The 12,685-nt window shown below is 43.0% G+C and overlaps 1 pseudogene; it reads left to right on the forward strand.

Annotated features, from left to right (window-relative positions):
* The first annotated feature begins 255 nt into the window (after positions 1-255).
* LOC138162487 (small ribosomal subunit protein eS4, X isoform-like) lies at positions 256-12,419 on the forward strand (annotated as a pseudogene).
* The last annotated feature ends 266 nt before the right edge of the window (positions 12,420-12,685 follow it).

The raw sequence follows: 12,685 nt of genomic DNA on the forward strand, positions 1-12,685 counted from the left end.
CACTATTACGTTGCCAATTTTCATGGACATGGTAACTGACCTTAGAACAGAAAGAGAAAATGGAAATGGTCACTTTGATCATCAGCTTGCCACTCATCACATACCTGTATAGCAGAGAGGCCATGGTAGATAATTAGAAATGTGAGTAAATGGAAGGAGATTTGTGCTTGTTGGTTTAAGAGTTGGGCATAAGCTGCTTTTACCTCCTGAGAGACTGGATTTTAGTTAGCCTCCCTTTTAGGAGGCTGGGGTGGGGGGTGGGGTTAAGTTTCAGTGTGGTACTATTCAGTCCCACATTAAGCTATAGTAAGGCCCACCAAATTTGTAGCTATGTATGGTTGTTGAGTGACAGAAGCAGGGTGGGGTGGATAAATTTCCTAGAATTGAAGTAAAGATGGTTATAAATTTTACTGGGGAGGAATATAATATGTGAATGACTTGATTGATTGCCCAAGCATGGCATATTTTGCGTGAGGCCAACACGAAATTGGTAGATAAAAAGAATGTATGGGGGATATAAAAATGATTTCAAGTCATACAGTTGGACTGATGCTGGAAAAGTTCAGTAGTCATGCCATTGAATGTTGAGTTTTGAACCATCAGATGGAGTAGGTGCCTTTTTTTTTTCTTGCTTTTTGGAGGGCAATTGGGGTTAAGTAACTTGCCCGAGGTCACACAGCTAGTTTTTGTGTTAAGTGAGACCGGAACCGAACTCTGGTCTTCCTGACTCGGGGCCAGTGCTTTACTCACTGTGCCACCTAGCTGTAGCTGCTTTTATACAAGCTAATGACAGGAGGCAAAGTATCTATGATTATCAACTAAAAGATGGCTTTTTTTTTTTTTTGGACAGAATTTCCAGCCCTCCTTTAAAATTTTCAGCTGTACTTTCTATTAAAAGATAGGGGTACTCTTTTTCATTTTTGAAAATGGCCTATGCAGAAGTACAAAGGTGCTAAGAAAGAAACTCAAACTGCAAAAGGAAATGAGGGGGAAGACACTTTTTAAGGGGAACAGTGGGGAAATATTAATAAAATATTAATTGGACTTGAAAACATGCAAACTACTCAAAGTCATGACATACAGTGCCGAGTCTTTGATGTGTGATGGCACACCTCCCTCAGGGCATGAGCCGTTCTCATGTCGAGTTTTTCATGTTACTAAAGTCTCACCCTTAAGATGATTTCATTCTTTGAACTTGGATCTCCTTGGATCTCCAGGCATAGTGCCTGGTGTTCAATACATGCTTATTTTTATTTTTTTTTCTGGAAATTTTTCTCTGCCTTAAGCACATTGAGCCTAATTTAACCTTTTATTAGTCACCTGAGCTTTAGTAGTATTGTGCAGCACAGTATAGGTGGGCAGGGATGGATTTGTTCAGTACTTTCAGATGTGTCTGAATGTGCCCTTCGTCGGGGCTTTTCTTAGCAGAGCTACTGGAGTGATTTGATATTTCCTTCAGCTCATTTTACAAATCAGGAAACTGGGATAAACAGGGTTGAGTGACTTGCCCAGGATCATATAGCTAGTAAGTGTCCGAGGCTGGATTTGAACCCTGGTCTTCCTGACTCCAGGCCTAATGCTCTGTCCATTCCACTACCTAGCCAAAGATTGGACTAAATGAGCAGTGGAGATAATTTGGAACTTGTTTTCTTTAAAAGGTTATTAGCTTCTTTTTTCTTTTTCTTTTACATTTCCCCATTAACCTCATGTCAGTGAAGTCACAGATGTTCAGCCTTCTGGCCTCCAGGGCAGTGGCTGCCTTTCTGAAGTCACCATTGTCACCTTGTCAGATTTCAACTCATTTTGCTTTTACACCAGGTAAAGATGATTTGTTGATCAGGTGACGAAAGAACATCTCTCATTTTAAGGACCTTTACTTGGGGGGGGAATGGGTTTACCCAACAGCCTATAAATTCTTCATCTACTTTTATCCAAGTTCTGAATATATGACTTTCACTTGAATTCCAGTCATAAGCAGTATAAAAGGCATTTTTTAATATAAACCTGTATGATCTTTACATGTTCAGTTTTCTTGTGAAATCTTTTCAGTAAGATGCCCTTAGGTCAGTGAGGTAATGAGGTGAGGTCAGGAAGATTGTAAGAATGCATGCTTCTTCAGGGTGAGCCCTGCGGTTGTCTAGCTGGAAAATATCTTTGCTTTATGTTTATATATATCTTTGTAAGCCTTTGGTTTTGAACTGGTTTTATGCTGAAGACAAGATGAGCACACCAATGGAAAGATTGCTTTGTCCAGTCATCCATTATTGCTATAGGCAACAGCTGTGGGGACAATGGAAGTGCTGGAATTGGGGACCTTTTCCAGTGACTGATGCTTTTATTTTATGAGCCTTTGGCAGCATTGGTCCAGGCCAGTTTAACCTGTCTTGTCTGTCTATCTCTAATCGAGCACTTGATTTACTGAAACCCGTCGATGGGGAAGCAGGCAAGTATCTTGAAACTTCTCAGAGGGTCTGCTGCTTAGGACAATTTGCTGACCCCTTGCACTTGTTAAAACTAGCTTTCTGATGCTGGCTCTTCCCAATGACCAGATCTACTGTAATTTCAGAAAGTGGTGTAAAAAGGGAAAAAAAAAAACGTTTGGTTAAAAAATTTTTTTAAAGCATGGAACTAGGGGTTGGGCCCTCATTTCTTTCACCTTGTGAAATTTTAAGCTTAACTTTCATTTAGCACTATAGTAAGGGTTCAGCAGCTTCAGGTGACTCATAATTTGAGATGAGTTGGAATAATTCCATACAGAGGGTAATAAATGCTTTGGATACACCAAGATTAATTCTGGTTCACTCTTGGGAACAGATCCCTTGGTCTTGAAGTCAGAGAACCTGGGTTCAAGTCCTTCCTTTGATGTTTACTATCTGTATGACTTTGGGTAAGTCATTTTACATCTCTTGGACCCTTTTAAAAATTTTTTTTGCTTTTAGGAGGGCAGGGCAATTGGGGTTAAGTGACTTGGCCAAGGTCACATGGCTGTGTTAAGTGTCTGAGGTTGGATTTGAACTCAGGTCCTCATGACTCCAAGGCTGGTGCTCTATTCACTGCGCCATCTAGCCTTCCTGGACCCATTTTTAAAATTTGAAAAATGAGGGGGTTGGACTAATGGCCTTGGTGGTTCTCAGTTCTAACTCAATAGATTTATAAGTCACTTAACCTTCCTGGGCCTTATTATCCTCTCTTAAATTAAGGAGTGGGGTAAAATGGTCTTTCCCTCCCTGTTCTTGAGTTATGAGTTTATGAACTAATTCTCTTTTAAAATCTACATACTCTTGGGAGGTTAGCATAGATTTGACCAGGAAAGTTTGGAGTGGACATTGGGACATCGAGAATATGGCAGTCACTGTTAGGTATCCATAGGGAAGATTGTACACACTCTTATGTGAATGTTGCTCCACTTCCAAATCCCTTCAGCGTGGACAGATTGTGACAAATGTGGCATGAGTGCACTCTCCCTGAATGCAGCAATCTCAATCTTAATGAACCTTTCTTGAACCTCAGATTAGAGAACAGCTCACTTCTTCCAGATCTCTCCATTGTGTCTGGATGCTACCGTGCTGAGAATTTGCTGTCACGTTCCACAAATGCTTTTCAGCGTGTGGCACTCTTATGGTTAAGTTTTTGTGCCCACAAGGAGGTATGGTGAAAAACATCCAGGTCAGGGAATTTCATATCCAAACTTCTAGCATCTTTAGTGGAAACTCCTTTGGGGGCAGCATTGCAGGATGCCACAAATGGAAAGGACTTTTTAGGTCATTTAATGATACTGTGGTACGTTGGAGAGAGCCGAGAATCCACAGTTGATCATGCTGTAATTGAGTTGTGACTCTTACACCATGGGCTATGTGACCTTGAACAAATCACTTAACCTCCCTTATCCTCAGTTTCCCCATTTGTGAAGTGACGATAGTACTTTCATGATCTACTTCACAGGGTTGTGAGGAGGCCAATTTGATATAAACCTTAAAATGCTGCAGTGAGTTTCTATTATTTAGTCCAATCTCTTCATTTTACAGATTAAAAAGACCAAAAACCTGAATCCTGGAGAGGAGAATCAATCAATAATTATTCTATGTGCCAGACACAAATACTAAGAAGGATTCGGTATCTCTAGCATAAATATAAAATTAATAAATCCATGTATATGTGTATATATATATGTCTATGCATATATGTGTATAGACATATACACACACACACACACACATTTAACTACACAAAGTAGCTAAATACAAGGGAAATATAGGAGGAAGTATGGCGATAGCCAGTTGCGGGGATAAGGAAAGATTTCATATAGAAGATAGTATCTGGGCTCCATCTTTTTTTTTCTTTTGCCTTTTTTTTTTGGAGGGGGTAGACCAGTGCAATTGAGGTTAAGTGACTTGTCCAAGGTCACACGGCTATTGAGTGTTAAGTGTCAAGCCAGATTTGAATTCAGGTCCTCCTGACTCCAGGGCAGGTGCTCTATTCACTGTGCCACCTAGCTGCTCCAATGGGCTCCTTCCTAAAGGAAGAAAGAAACTGAGTTATGGGTAGACAGGGAATGCAATTCAGGCATGGGGGGGTGGTGGCCATTGCAAAGGAGATGGGAGATAAAGAGTGCTGTATGTGAGTGGTGGGCAGTTTTCCTGGATGACAATGTGGGAAGGGGAATAATGCCCAGTTAGGCTGGAAAAGGTAAATTGGGGCCAGGTTGTGTTTTAAAAACTAAACAGTTGTCTATTTCATCTTTGAGATAATAAGGAATCATTGGAGTTGGGGAGTAGGGGATTCACATGGTTAGTTCTGCATTTAAGGAAAATTACTTACGGAGGATAGACTATCATAGGGAGAGATTGGGGACGGAGACCAATTAGGAGGCTCTTAGAATAACTGAGGTGATGAGAGGCCTGCAAGACACAGGGGTGGGAATGGAGAGATTGGAATTGTTCGATGTTATGAAAGTAGAAATAGCAGGAGTTATCAGATATGTGGCATGAGGAAGCAGGAGTGGAGGGCAATGCTGAGACCCTAGAAGGGAAGAAGGGGGTAGTGGGGCCTTCAACAGAAACAGAGAAATTTGGAGGAGGGGACGGTTTAGAGGGAAACACTGAGTTCAGTTTTAGACGCCCAAAGTGACAGGGCAGGTCGGTGGCCACTTAGCCAGTTTTGATTGCCAAGGCTGGGGTTCTTTCCATGATACCTAATTGCTTTATTCCTATTTTTTTTTCTTTTGGTATTCTGGATGTTTTCCAGTGCCCTGTCTCTTGTATTGCCACAAAAAGTTATCTGCTGTTATTTACTGCCTTTCCCTCAAGCCTTTAATAATGTGGGTTTTTAGAAAATTTGTTTTTATACAGATCCTTGTGTTTCCATGTTTTGTGTTGGTATTTTTTTTTTTCTGCTTTGGAATTTGCTGCTGTTATCAATTTTTTTGTTGTTGTTCTAAAAGTAGCCAGAGTCATTTTCTCATTGTTTTCTTCAGCATCTTCTTTAAGTCTGTATCAAGGAAAGTGAAAAAGTAGTTAAGTAAGAAAGTAAAAAATAGGTTAGTGGAGAGAATGGTAGGTTCATGACCAGTGAACCTGGAGTATACTGGTTTTTTGGAGGGGGAAGGCAGGGCAATTGGGGTTAAGTGACTTGCCCAAGGTCACACGGCTAGTGTTAAGTGTGTGAGGTCGCATTTGAACTCAGGTCCTCCTGACTCCTGGGCTGATGCTCTTCTCATTGCGGACACCTAGCTTCCCCGAACCAGCATCTACTGGAACTCCATACTGGCGCCTTCCGGTTCTGGCTCCAGTAGGGATGGTTGTGTGATCCTAGGCAAGTCCCTTCCCCTCTCTGCCTTCATTTATTTCCTCATCTTTAAAATGAGGGTGAGCGCAGCCCCCCTGCTCTGCCGGCAACCGAGGCATCCCCAGAACTGAAAAGCTGCATCACTCGCTGGGGAGGGGCCGGGGCCGACTAGAGGCGGAGGCGGCGGGTGGATCCCGGCCCTGATGCTGTGTGAGCCCGAACCGGCCAATACCCTCCCTGGGCCTCAGCTGCCTCCTCTGTACGATGAGAAGGAGCGCCCGATGGCGTTCGCAACCCCTTCCTGGCTGGCCTCGATGACCCCTGATTGAGGGAGCCCGGCCCAGGGCGGGGCTGGCGCTGGAGCTGCAGCTGGTGCAAAGTCAGCGTCCACAGGCGGACCCTCCTCCGTCTGGGGGACAAGGTCCGACTGGTCGGGACCCCTGCATTGCCCCAGCGGGGAGACCCGAGGGGTGGCAGCAGGACCCTGGGCCCTCCCCACCAATCTTTCTGCTGAACATACACTATCGGAGGTCAGACAGAAGAGAGGCTCCATATATGCAAAAACATTAATAACAGCACTTTTAGTAATAGCAAAGAAATGGAAACAGTTGGTGCCCATCGGCGGGGGACTGGCTGAGCAAACTTCGGTTTATTAATATAACGGAATGTGACTGCGCCGTGAGAAATCACAAACGGAATCAGAGAATCATTGAAAGATCAGAAGGAAAACAAGAGAACAGCATACGGATCGATCACAGCAATAATAGGAGAGAGCAGATTGAACCAATAATGTAAATAGAACACTAAAGACAGCTGAATTCTAAGTAGTTGTTTAAACAAATCTTGGTCTCAGAAAAGATACTGAAGCATCAGAGTGGGACCATGGATTTAGGAGTTTGCGGTTGTGGCTAGACACCGCCACGATGTTGTCCTATGTTTCTGAACTTCCAGTATTTGTTTCAAGAAGCTTTAACTCTCAGGCTGAAGGAAGCAGAGCAGAGCTGTTAACATAAAACCAGAAAGGATAAATAAAACTTATTTTTAAAAAATTCTGAGATATTCTACTTTTATCTGTATATTTTCCACATTTTCCCCAGTTTATTTTTATTTCCATTTTATTGTTTTTCTGTGTCGAGATTTTTCATTTTTAAGCAAACTAGTATTTCTACCTATAATTACTTCTTTTTGTTTAATAACTAAATGCATATCTCCCCTGTACATTTTAGAGAAATTTATTATGTTATTCTCTATGTATTATAGTTTTTTCTGTCTATACTTCATCCTGAGTTTGATATGGCATATATTGTGAAGTTGGGATCTAAATTTTATAAAAATACTTTATCCCGCTTGGCTCGCTGGAATTCACTGGCACTTTTCCCGGGTGGATGCGACTATGGCTCGTGGACCCAAGAAGCACCTGAAGCGGGTCGCCACCCTCAAGCACTGGATGCTGGACAAGCTGACCGGTGTGTTTGCTCCCAGACCATCCACAGGCCCCCACAAGCTGAGAGAGTGCCTGCCACTCATCATCTTTCTCCGAAACCGACTCAAGTATGCCCTCACAGGGGATGAGGTCAAGAAGATCTGCAGGCAGCGCTTTATTAAGGTTGATGGCAAGGTCTGCACAGAAACGACCTATCCCGTTGGCTTCATGGATGTCATCAGCATCGAGAAGACTGGCGAGCATTTCCGTCTGGTTTATGATACCAAGGGCCGCTTTGCTGTTCATCAAATCACAACTGAAGAGGCAAAGTATAAGTTGTGCAAAGTGAGGAAGACCTTTGTGGGCACCAAGGCCATTCCCCATCTGGTGACCCATGATGCCCGCACCATCCGCTATCCAGATCCTCTCATCAAAGTGAATGATACCATTAAGATTGATCTGGATACTGGCAAAGTCACAGATTTCATCAAGTTTGATACTAGGAATCTGTATGGTGACTGGTGGAGCTAACTTGGGCCGAATTGGTGTGATCACCAATAGGGAGAGACACCCAGGCTCCTTCGATGTGGTCCATGTGAAGGATGCCAATGGCAACAGCTTTGCCACCAGTCTTAACAACATTTTCGTTATTGGCAAAGGTAACAAGCCTTGGATTTCTCTGCCCCGAGGCAAGGGCATCTGCCTCACCTGCTGAAGAGAGAGACAAGAGGTTGGCAGTCAAACAGAGCAATGGGTGAATGTTGGCACATTACCATGTATTTTCTCTGGCCAGATAAAGACCTTACAAAGTGTTAAAAAAAATACTTTATCCCTCAAAAAAATAAAAATAAAATAAAATGAGGCTGATATTGTGGTGGTAAGAAAAGCACCACAGATGTGTCTGCTCTTCAGAATACTTTAAGTATTGAGTAGGCCCAATGCTGCTGATGACAGATGGTTTGTTCTTTGGATAGAAAAGCCCCCTGGGAAAGGGTTCTAGACTCCACCAGTCTTGGAACAACACATCTTGGGAGTGCACAATGAAGGCACATAGGAAAACTGGACTGGGGTCAGCACCATGGCTGGAAAGACCCCAGCCAAGAACTGACCAGACTTGGCTCTGGTTAGTGGGAAACATCTGGGTTTTCATCCTTAGTAATAATAGCTATTGATAAATTGGCAGCATGTAGCAGAGGGCTTCGCCTACATTCAGCCTCAAAACAACCTTGTGAAGTAGGTCTACAGAAAATCCCCACTTTGCAGATGAAGCCACTCAGGTTGAGCATCTTTCCCATGGTCCTACAGCTAGTATGGGTCAGAGGTGAGATTTGAACCCAGGACATTCTGATCCTAAGCTTGTTATGCCTCTTAGCTGCATCCCTCCCAGCATCCTCTCTGCCTTTCCTTCCTCTTCTTTGCTGTTCTTATTCCCTGCTCCATCCTGTAACCACAGGAATCCCAAGAATTCCCCTTTCCTTTCCTCTTTGATCCCAGAATCATCCCCAAGGCTAACGATGGATGCCAGTCATATTGCTTCCCCCTGCTTTGCCCTAGACTGACTTGTGAATTTCTAGCTCTCTCTGACGAGGTCAGAGACAGAAGCCACCCCAAACCCCAGGGTCACTCCCTTTCCTGCCAATGACCCCCACTCTGATCTTTTGTTTCTTCTTTATTCAGTGAGAGAAAAGGGAAGCTGGTGGGAAGAACCCTCTCTGTCTCCTTGAGGATCTCTGGGGCAGGTGACCGAGTCCTTATCAGCCCTCCTAAGCTTGTGTGCAAGCAGGGGCCACAGCAGCGGTCAGCACTGCCCCGAAGCATCTCCAGGCCTGGGGTGAAGGTGAAGACCTGATGCTGAAGGGTAAGTGAGAGCTCCCTTAGCTGGGAAGGCCCCTGAGGTGGTCTTCTCTCCTCCTGCTTCTTGGCAGCTTCCCGCTTCAGCCCCAAGTATTCTCCATTTCCCTACCCCCTCCCCAGTCTCTCCAAGGCTCCTCTCTTGCTTCTCATCTCCCTGGGCAGAAGTAAGCTAACAAGTGAGTCATGGCCAGAGTCCTTTAGGGTGGCAATTTCTAGGTTGAGATTTTCCATTAGATCAGACCACAACATACTGGGGAAGAGGGGCAGGGAGAGGGGCAGCAATCACTTTGTGATTCATCTTGGGTCACTTTCATGCTTTTCCATTCAACAATGTGGAATCCCATTCAACAAAGAGCCTACTGTGTGTGTGTTGGGGGGAGAGGATTCAAAGACAAATGAAACCATCTGTGCCCTTAAGCCCTTCATGTTCTATAAGGGGTGGAAGAGAGGGAGATACAACATTTCCATGGAATTCAAGGAGGAAAAGAGTAAGCACCAATGACTCCTGAGGGGTCAGGAAGAGTTTTCCTCAGGAAGTTAGTGATTCTAAGAGGCAGAAATAGGAAAGAAGGGTTTCCCAGGTATGGGCAGAGGTTCAGAGGCATATGAGACAGTGCAGATTGCAGAGGCCAGTGAGTTTTGACTAGAATGTAGAGTGTGTGGGGGTGAGGGAGATGAAACAGGACTGGAAAGGTAGACTGGGGCTAAACTATGAAGGACTTTTACGTATGTGGGGGAAAGAAAGGAATCTCCTTCTCCCTTTGGTAGAAACAGGAGCCTGGAGAATCCTTGCAGCCTGAGTGTTATGAGCCCAGGTGCCCTTGGCTAATTCCCTGGACTAATTAAGGGAAACTGATTGGGGGCAGCAGGGGTGACCCCCACTCTTCCTGTTCCTGTTCTTGTTTTGTCAACCCTACCTCTGTCACTCCTCTCTTCTAGAAGGGTTTGGAAACTCCTCTTAGATGCCATTGTGACTGGCCAGTGTGACCCACCTGAAGAAACATAAGTGGGGAAGTATGATCAGCTGTCTTGAAGAAGATGAAGACAATGCCAGGATAAAAAGTGATTCTGAATCCTCACCCCCAGTCAGCAGAGTGCTGGCTCTGACAAGTCCCACCAAGATGGAAGATGAGTATGGGCCTGGCAACAGACCAGCGTCAGAAGCTAGGCATCACTGGTTCTGTTCAGAGGGATGAGCGACCCAGCTTGGTTACGAAATCATGGTTTTTTGGCTGCAGAAATTCAATAAATCGTTATGGAAGGGTTGTGGCCTGCATCAGTAGAGGGAGTATAAACACACGTGGAATCACCAATCATGGAAATGTTGAAGTGAGTAATGTGGTTTGGAAGGAGAGGAGTAACTCTCTGGGTTTTGTGTGATGGGGACCCATTTTTGGTGTAGGAATGCTGCTGAATTCAAGGTCCAGCCCAGTTCCCAATATAACCTCTTTGGATAACTCTTCCCAGAGGGTACCTTTGAATCCCTAACTAGTAGAGGTAGCCTTTCTTCTTTTTCCCTCTCTTCCCCATTCCCCTTCGAGGGTCAGGAGTGAGGCTGGGCAACTTGTCTTGTTTCTTCAAAACATTCTTCTACCTCCATCCCTCAATGATCTCTTGTACCATCCACTGTTATATCTTGGTTTCCAAGTCCTTTCCCCAACTTTTTTCATTAGCTTCATCTATGGTTCATGGTCTTCTTCTCTATACATCCCCTGCCATCATCCTAGGGAAATTCAAATTCAAAATTCCATATTCCTGGGGCATATATAAAAATAAAACAGGATATATAAAATGCTTTACAAACCTCCAAGTACTATAAAAATGCTGGTGATGATGATGACAATTATTTATTATCCAAAATACGACAGTGAACTTCTCAAGCCTTGTTAGACTGTATGACTTTCCAGTCACTTTTCTAGGGATTCATGTGAGTATAAACTTTATCACATTGCTAAAGGTGATAGACCTTTTAAATTTTTAAATATTTTTTATTACATTTAAAAACATTTTTATTATTCATTTTTAAAAAAACTAAGTTCCAAAATCTCTCCCTTTTTATCCTTCTCCCTCTTTGAGAAGGTAAGCAATTTGATAATATAATATATAGGATATATTAGAATACATAGAATATATAAGATAGAACATAAAAAAAATGTCTATGGGGTAGCTAGGTGGAGTAGTGAATAGAGCACTGGCCCTGGAGTCACGAGGACCTGAGTTCAAATGTGGCTTCAGACACTTAAAACTTACTGGCCATGTGACCTTGGACAAGTCACTTAACCCCAATTGCCCTCCAAAAAAAAAAAGCAAAAAAAAATAATAGAGGCAGTTAGGTGGTTCAGTGAGTAGAGCTCTGGGCCTCGAGTGAGGAAGACCTGAGTTCAAACTCACCTTATACACTTACTAGCTGTGTAAACCTGGGCAAATCACTTGACCCCTATTTGTCTTAAGCCAGTGGAGAAGGAAATGGCAAACCGGTATCTCTGCCAAGATAGTATTGGCATGCTATGGTCCATGGGATCATGAAAAGTTGAACATGACTGAATGAATGCATAATAACAGACATGTGTAGTCATGCAAAATATATTTTCATATTAGTCATGTTGCCAAAGATAACAAACAAAAAAACAACCAAAGAAAAATAAAATTAAAAAAATATGCTTCAATTTGCATTCAGACCCCATCAGTTCTTTCTCTGGAGGTGGATAGCATTTTTCATCATTGAGTTCTTTGGAATTGTCTTAGATCATTATATTTCTGAGAAGAGTTAAGTCATTCACAATTGATCATCATTACAGTGTTGCTGTTACTGTGTATGATATTCTCCTGGTTCTGCTCACTTCACTTTGCATCAGTTAATATAAGTCTTTCCAGGTTTTCCTGAAATCATCCTGTTTGTCATTTCTTATGGCACAGTAGCATTCCATCACAATCATATACCACAACTTGTTCAGGCATTCCCCAACTGATGGACATCTCTTTAATTTCCAATTCTTTGCCACCACAAAAAGAGCTGCTATGAATATTTTTGTGTACACACACACACACACACACACACACACACACACACACATCCTTTTCCTTTTTCTTTGACCTAGTAGTGGAATTTCTGGGTCAAAGAATATGCACAATTTTATAGCCCTTTGGGTTTCAAATTGTTCTCCAGAATGGTTGGATCATATCACAACTTTACCAACAACACATTAGTGTCCCAATTTTCCCACATCCTCTCCATTTGTCATTTTCCTTGTCTGTCATATTAGCCAGTCTGATAGGTATGAGTTGGTACCTCAGAGTTTTAATTTGAATTTCTCTAATCAATAGTGATTTAGAACATTTTTTCATATGACTATAGATAGCTTGGGGCAGCTGGGTGGTACAATGAATAGAGCACTGGGCTGGGAATTAGGAAGATTCCTCTTCCTGAGGTCATATATGGCCTCAGACTCTTACTAGTTGTGTGACCCTAGGCAAGTCACTTAATCCTGTTGGCCTCAGTTTCCTCACCTGTAAAATGATCTGGAGAAGGAAATGGCAAACCCTTCTAGTACCTTTGCCAAGAAAACCTCAAAGGGGGTCATGAAGAATTGGACATGACTGAAAACAACTCAACAACAGCAATAG

Source organism: Petaurus breviceps, unplaced genomic scaffold (genome assembly GCF_028583685.1).
Source record: "Petaurus breviceps papuanus isolate PSGF00001 unplaced genomic scaffold, PetGlider_PUasm1.0 186, whole genome shotgun sequence".
NCBI lineage: Eukaryota > Metazoa > Chordata > Mammalia > Diprotodontia > Petauridae > Petaurus > Petaurus breviceps.